Below are 5,979 nucleotides of genomic sequence, written 5' to 3' on the forward strand. Positions count from 1 at the left end.
CCGCCGGAGCGGCCCGGCTCCCCTGTGGCAGAGACCGCAGCGGACCTGGGGGCTGCAGAACATCACTGACATGGTAGGAAAAGCTGCTGAGGGAGAAGTGACGGACATGGAGAGTGTCGGCCTGCTTTCCTGGGGCAGGGGGAAGGGTCTGACCTTTGTTTCCCAGGTACGCTGGCGGTCCGGATTGCCCCACTCCACAGGTGTAATTCCCACATGGCTGGAGCACTGCATTTGGATTTGCAAACTTCTGACAAGGTCCTCCGTGAAAAGCCAAGGGGCAGCAGCCTGGGAAGGCCCTTTTGGGGATTAATAACTGACTAAAGGGTAGCAAATAAAGGATAGGGTTGAATGGTTGGCGCTCACAGCGGAGTGAGGTTATTGTGGAGTTTCACAGTCATCTCTGCTGCTTTTTTTCTGAATATGGTGTTGCGGAGAAGGAAAATTTAATCCTAAGTTATTTAGGATAGCTAAACCGGACTGTGGGAAGTTGCAGAGACCAGATAATACTGAGTGGCTGAGTGCTAGTGTGGTAAACGAGATACGATGGCAACCGGTGTAATGAAGGTAACAAATGCTGCAGCAATTGACTGTACATCAGCTTTTACTATTCAGGAAAGAGCTGTTGGTGTCTCAGCCATTGTTTCTTTTAAAACGCCGCTTCCACACCCTGCCATAGCCTAAAAAGGATATTTTGGAATTACTTTAAAGGAGCAGAGAACAAAGCAGAAAACATTATTATACCGCTGCATAAATTGTTGGCAGTTTGTGCCCTGGCTGTTACTGGCAGGTCTGGTTGGCCAGTCTCAAAAGGGGAGCACTGGAAAAGGTAGGGACAGGAGCAGCGCGGACGAACGGGTTTCCGGGCAAGCGAAGCCTTCGTTTCCTCACCTTAGGGGAGAAGCTTGCTGACAGGAGATATGATGCAGGTGCATGAAGTCATGGGCAGGTCAGAGAAAGCGAGGAGGGACCATCAATTTTCTGTTTCTTACAGGAAATTACGATGCAGCAGGTCTAAAATAAACAGGCGGAAGTGCTTTTTCACACAACATGCTATTAAACTGTGGCACTCTGCCACAGGATGTTCTGCTGCCCGATAGTGTCAGGGGTGGTGGGACCAACAGGGAGCATTAAAACTAACGAAGCAGGTATGGGAAGTTCCTGAGCTGCAGTGGCTGGCTGCCTGGACTTTCCCTGTCGCAGCATCGTTGGTCTCCAGTCATCGTTTCGCCCCTGTGCTCCTTTGCACATCTACCACCGAGGAGGGTGGGAATGTCTGGTTTAGGTACTGGCTTCAGAAATTCGTAAAACAGCTATAAAAGCTAAATACAAAACTATATGTTGCTGATGCTGTATCAGGGCTGGCAGGCTCTGGCAGAGGTCAGCCCTACAGAAGTCCCTGCCTGTACCAAGGAGTGGCCCTGAGGAAGAGCTCAGCGCTGAGGAGGTGCCCGTGAGGGTATTTTGTTGTGGTGCGAGTGCCTTACAGTGCTTCACAGGCTTGTTTTTGTTAGGCTCATAAGCTTCAAATTAAAAGAATATGATCTTGTCTGAAATCTGTGGAGGGACGCAGCCTGGAGGTCATTGCTTAGTGTTAAATCCACATATTCCAGCTCAGTCGTAGCTTTTTTTTTTTTGTTAAGAAAACCAAAATTGATTTCATTGTGAGAGCTTCAGGGGGTGGAACGGTGGCATTACCTTTGCAGTTCATTTGGGTTTTTCCTAACGAGCCATTTATTGTCACAGTCTTTTGCTCTTGTGGATGTACTCGGGCCGTGCTGAAATTAATTTCATAAGCATTTAATTGGCAAAATGAATAGATTGGGCTTCTTTAGGCTCTATGTTTTAATTTAGTCAAGTTTCCCAGCCTTCTTATTCTCACAGAGTTTTCTGAATCCTCTCCAGTTTAACTTTTCTCTTTAGACATGAGAAATGAGCGAAACTGTTCAGTGGTGGCTTTGGTAATGTGGTTCCATGGACCTACATGATCTTAAGTGGACTGTGAGTTGAACCATGAAATGGCAGAGGTTAAAACAATCCCTGTCCAAACCCTTCCCCCCCGCCCCCCGCAAAAAAAAAACACCCTCAAAACCAGTATTAGCGTGGGTCAGGGCCTTGATGTAGTTTCTCCCACGAAGGATGGGGACAAGTCAGGACTTGCTTTTCTTCAGCACCCATGCTGTAGTAAAGCCTAGATTAGCACTTGGTTTTGCTGTTTTGTGCATTGATGCTGATATCCTGATTGCTGAATAATAAATGTATCTCGCTGTGAGGACAATCCTTGGTTATTCTGTGAGCACCGCTGAGGTCTCATGCCTTAGTTGGCACCCCATGCCTGGAGAGCATGAGATGCTTCTGGTTTCCCTCACCCCACACCTGTGAAGCTCTTGTGGGGCACTGTCATTCCCGATGTCATTCTGCACGCAGTTGTGTCCCTGCCTTGCCAGAGTGCCACCATAACTGGCAAGGTGCAGGAGTTTTTCCCATAATGTATTCTGATATTTTGCAGGTGCTCGCTGTGTATTTCCATTTCTAAACCTAATGAATTAACTTTTGCTTGTGTATGATGTACAAAGCTGCGTCTGCCTCCAGCGCTGCGATATTTTGCAGTCCTGAGCAGCCACCAGGTATCTGGATGCGTGGCCAAGGCTTTAGAGGTATTGCAATGTCTGGTTTCCAGAATTCTCAGGTCCATCACAAAGCAGCGCTTGTTCCAAAGGCGCTGCCTCACCTAACCAGGGAGGCAGCCCACAGTGCCTGCAGCTGATGTCCAGCCCAGTCTTGCCAACCTGATCAGAGATCTACCCTCTCGGTATTGACAGCGAAGAGAGCTATCTGCTCAGGGTCACCCCAGTTAAAAAGGAGCTTGTGGACTCTGGGCAATTTCCACTGTGCCCTTGAGCTGAGCAAAGTGCAGATGCCCCTGGTCGAAAGCAGAGGTCATGTAATTGCTCAGCCCTGAGCTGCTCTGGTGTCGCTGCCCAGCGAGAGAGGCCGTGCTTGAGGTCCCTGGCTCGGCACGGAGGCACCCGTGCTTCCCTCACCTGCTGCTGTGGTGCCGTTGCAGCGCTGCTTGCTGCATTGCTGTTGTCTTTGGTCCATCTCGGTCAGTGTGTAGTGTCCGTGGGGTCTCTTTGGGGTAAAGCTATATATATGTATATATCACCCATAGGAGCCTGTCTGCTTGTGTACAGGTAAGCGTGCAGGATTAGGCACTGTCTCCCTGCCTTTTTGGTGCTCTAGTGCAATTTAGTACTGGCCTCCGTGCTGCGGCAATCTCTGACCCTCTCCTGGGAGTATTACAGGAGCAGGGATGCTGCTGTGCTGCTCCGAGGAAAGGCCCGTAGCATGATACAGCTGGGCTGGCGCAACACTCCTCAGTCTGGAGACTCTTCCACCCTCCCCAAGCCAGACAAGCGGTGCTGCTTGAGTGGGGCTTTCCCTGCGTGTCCGACTGGCTCAGGGGGCTCCCACCAGCTCACTGCTGGTCTGAGCTCTGCCTCTGCACCTCTGCCCGCGCTGGCTGCAGTCTCTGCCTGCCTCCCCGTCCTGTTTTATTTCAAATGAAGGCCTCTCTGGAGCGGAGGGTGGGAGAGGCACCTTTAGTCCATATGTGATTCAACATCTCCTTGGTAATAGCTACCCTTGCTTCCGTTTGCCATGCTAAGTGACATCCCCACTGTCCTGAGGTGGATTTCACTGGAGCTGAAAGCACCCGGTTTTGTGGGTGGTTGGCTTGTGTGGAACCTGCTCAGCTGGATCATTAAATGAGATGGGTTTCCTAAGTCATAGCTGTTCCCTGTGTCCAGACAAATTAGATTTGACATGAACTGAAGTTGCCAGGAAATGGTAGAACAAGTGATGAGGAACAAAGTTGGAATTGCGAGCGAAACGCTTCACTGGCAGAGAATAGTAAAATTGCATGTGTGCTATGATGAGGGGTTTTCTTTCTTGCTGGATTTGTGTGTTGGTCATGGGCAGGAGAGAGATGAGGTTATTAGACTTAGAAATGGAAATGCTTTAGGAAAAGCCACTTAGCCTGCAGTTTTATGTATGTTAATACATCCTCATGGATACGTGTAGAAGAAGAATTGGTGAGCAAGTGTGAAGCTGACATAATATTCATACACAGGCTGGTAAATATAACAATTCCTGTTCCTCTACTGTATGTAGTTACACAATTCGTCAGTGGCATTTGTTTCAGGAACAAATTTGCTTATTTCTGAGAGGAATGCTTAAATACATGCGTGTGACTTCTACAGTGTCCTCCTGAGGACAGGGATCACCCCGTGCCCACGCAGCAAGCCAGAGCAGCGATGTCCTGTCTGGGTGCAGAGCAGTAGCCTTGGCCTGCCATGATTTCTGCCTGTCTGGAGCATTGTAGATAGATGTTGGCCGCAGCCGTGTAATCCGCAGCCAAGGAGTAAGAGCTGCTATCTGCTCGTGTCTGAAATCTGGCAGAGGTCTTTCTCTTGTCTTTGTAGTGGGTTTTCTTTAATGAGGTACGTCCGACACATTCCTCTGGAGCTATTAGTGTTTTAAGACTTAAAAGATTCTCCAAGATCGGCCTTGCACTTTTTTTTTTATTTTAACTGAGAAATAAGTCTCTGTTTTTCTCTAAGTTATTGTGTTTGTGTACCAGATGTGTGAATCTCGGGGCAGAACAAGAAGTCGTGCACACAAGAAGCGTCGTGGCAAAGCATTGATCGGGTTGTCCTGTATGGGACTGATTTCCTTCAGCTGTTTGTTTGCCATGGGGAAATGATTATGGGAACATTTTGAAGCATGTTTGTTTAGGTATCGTTCCCTGATGTATGGAATTCTTTTCTCATCTTTTTCTCTTTTTTTTTTTCCCTCCTGTGTTAAATTACATCAGATGTAATTTAACATGGAGGTTTTGGCTTTAGATCTGACATCTCCTCTGAGCTGCTTTTTGTACCTTCCCAGAGGCTGGTTCTTCTTCCTGGGCTGGCGTTTTCAACTTCACAGCCATTTGAGGAATCGATTTGTTTTTTCTTATAGCTGCCTTTTGTAAGCTTCTGTTGTTTTGGTGTATGTAAAAAGGAATTTAAAAAAAAAAAATCCTTTGAAAATTCAAAAAATGACAGCAAGTTTTGTAACCACAAGATGTGAAAGGCTCAGAGAGACAGAACTTGAACCATGTCTTTATGGACATACATTTTCCTTTGTGCCAAGGTTCATTTATACTGCTTCCAGGAACTCCAGTTGGGGGAAAAACATCAAAAAAAGGTTCTGGATACAGAAAATACCCTGTTTCTGTAGTCTCTTTTACTACTTAATCTCTGGTCGGAGGCCCCTGGCCTGGAACATCCCGGCCGCGGCTCCGGCTGTGCGGGGCGGTGGAGTTGGGCAGCCGGCAGCCCCCAGCCCTGACCCTGCAGCACCCTCCAGGCCTCTCTCCTGTTTGTTCCGTGGGGCTTCCCAGATCTCCACAGAGCCTTGCTAACAGCGTGCGAGTGCGGCTTCGTCAAGGCCCTTATTAGGGTTGCCCTAGCTTCATTAACTGAGTGAGAATTAATCACATTAAGATCCTAATTGGTTGGACTGTGTGCCTAACACAGTGCTGTGTCGGTGACAGCATAGGGTTGCTTTTCTGGCCGCGTGGGAGGGTATGGATGGGCTTTGGCTGTGTGTGCCGTTTCAGCCGCAGCCGGGAGCTCGGCTGTGTAATGAATGCTGCTGTGACAGGTCCTGTCCTGCTCGCTGAGGTGTGGGTCGACAGGAGCTAGCAGCTCTTGGCTGCTGGCTCCGTTGCCTAATCTCTGGTGACAGGGATGTCCAGGCAAGGTGGACACTGGGTAATTCAGGGCCTTGATAGATAATCTGAAACCCTCTTGCCTTAACTGTCTCCTCTCCAAAACTCGGTAGGGGGAAGTGCTTGTGTTTTGCTCACTCGGCTGATGCGATGGATGTCTCCTCTTTCCCCAGTTCCTGCAGAGCCGTGTGTGAGACGCTGCAGTC

The sequence above is a fragment of the Fulmarus glacialis genome, unplaced genomic scaffold (assembly GCF_000690835.1).
Source record: "Fulmarus glacialis isolate BGI_N327 unplaced genomic scaffold, ASM69083v1 scaffold25806, whole genome shotgun sequence".
Taxonomy (NCBI): Eukaryota; Metazoa; Chordata; class Aves; order Procellariiformes; family Procellariidae; genus Fulmarus; species Fulmarus glacialis.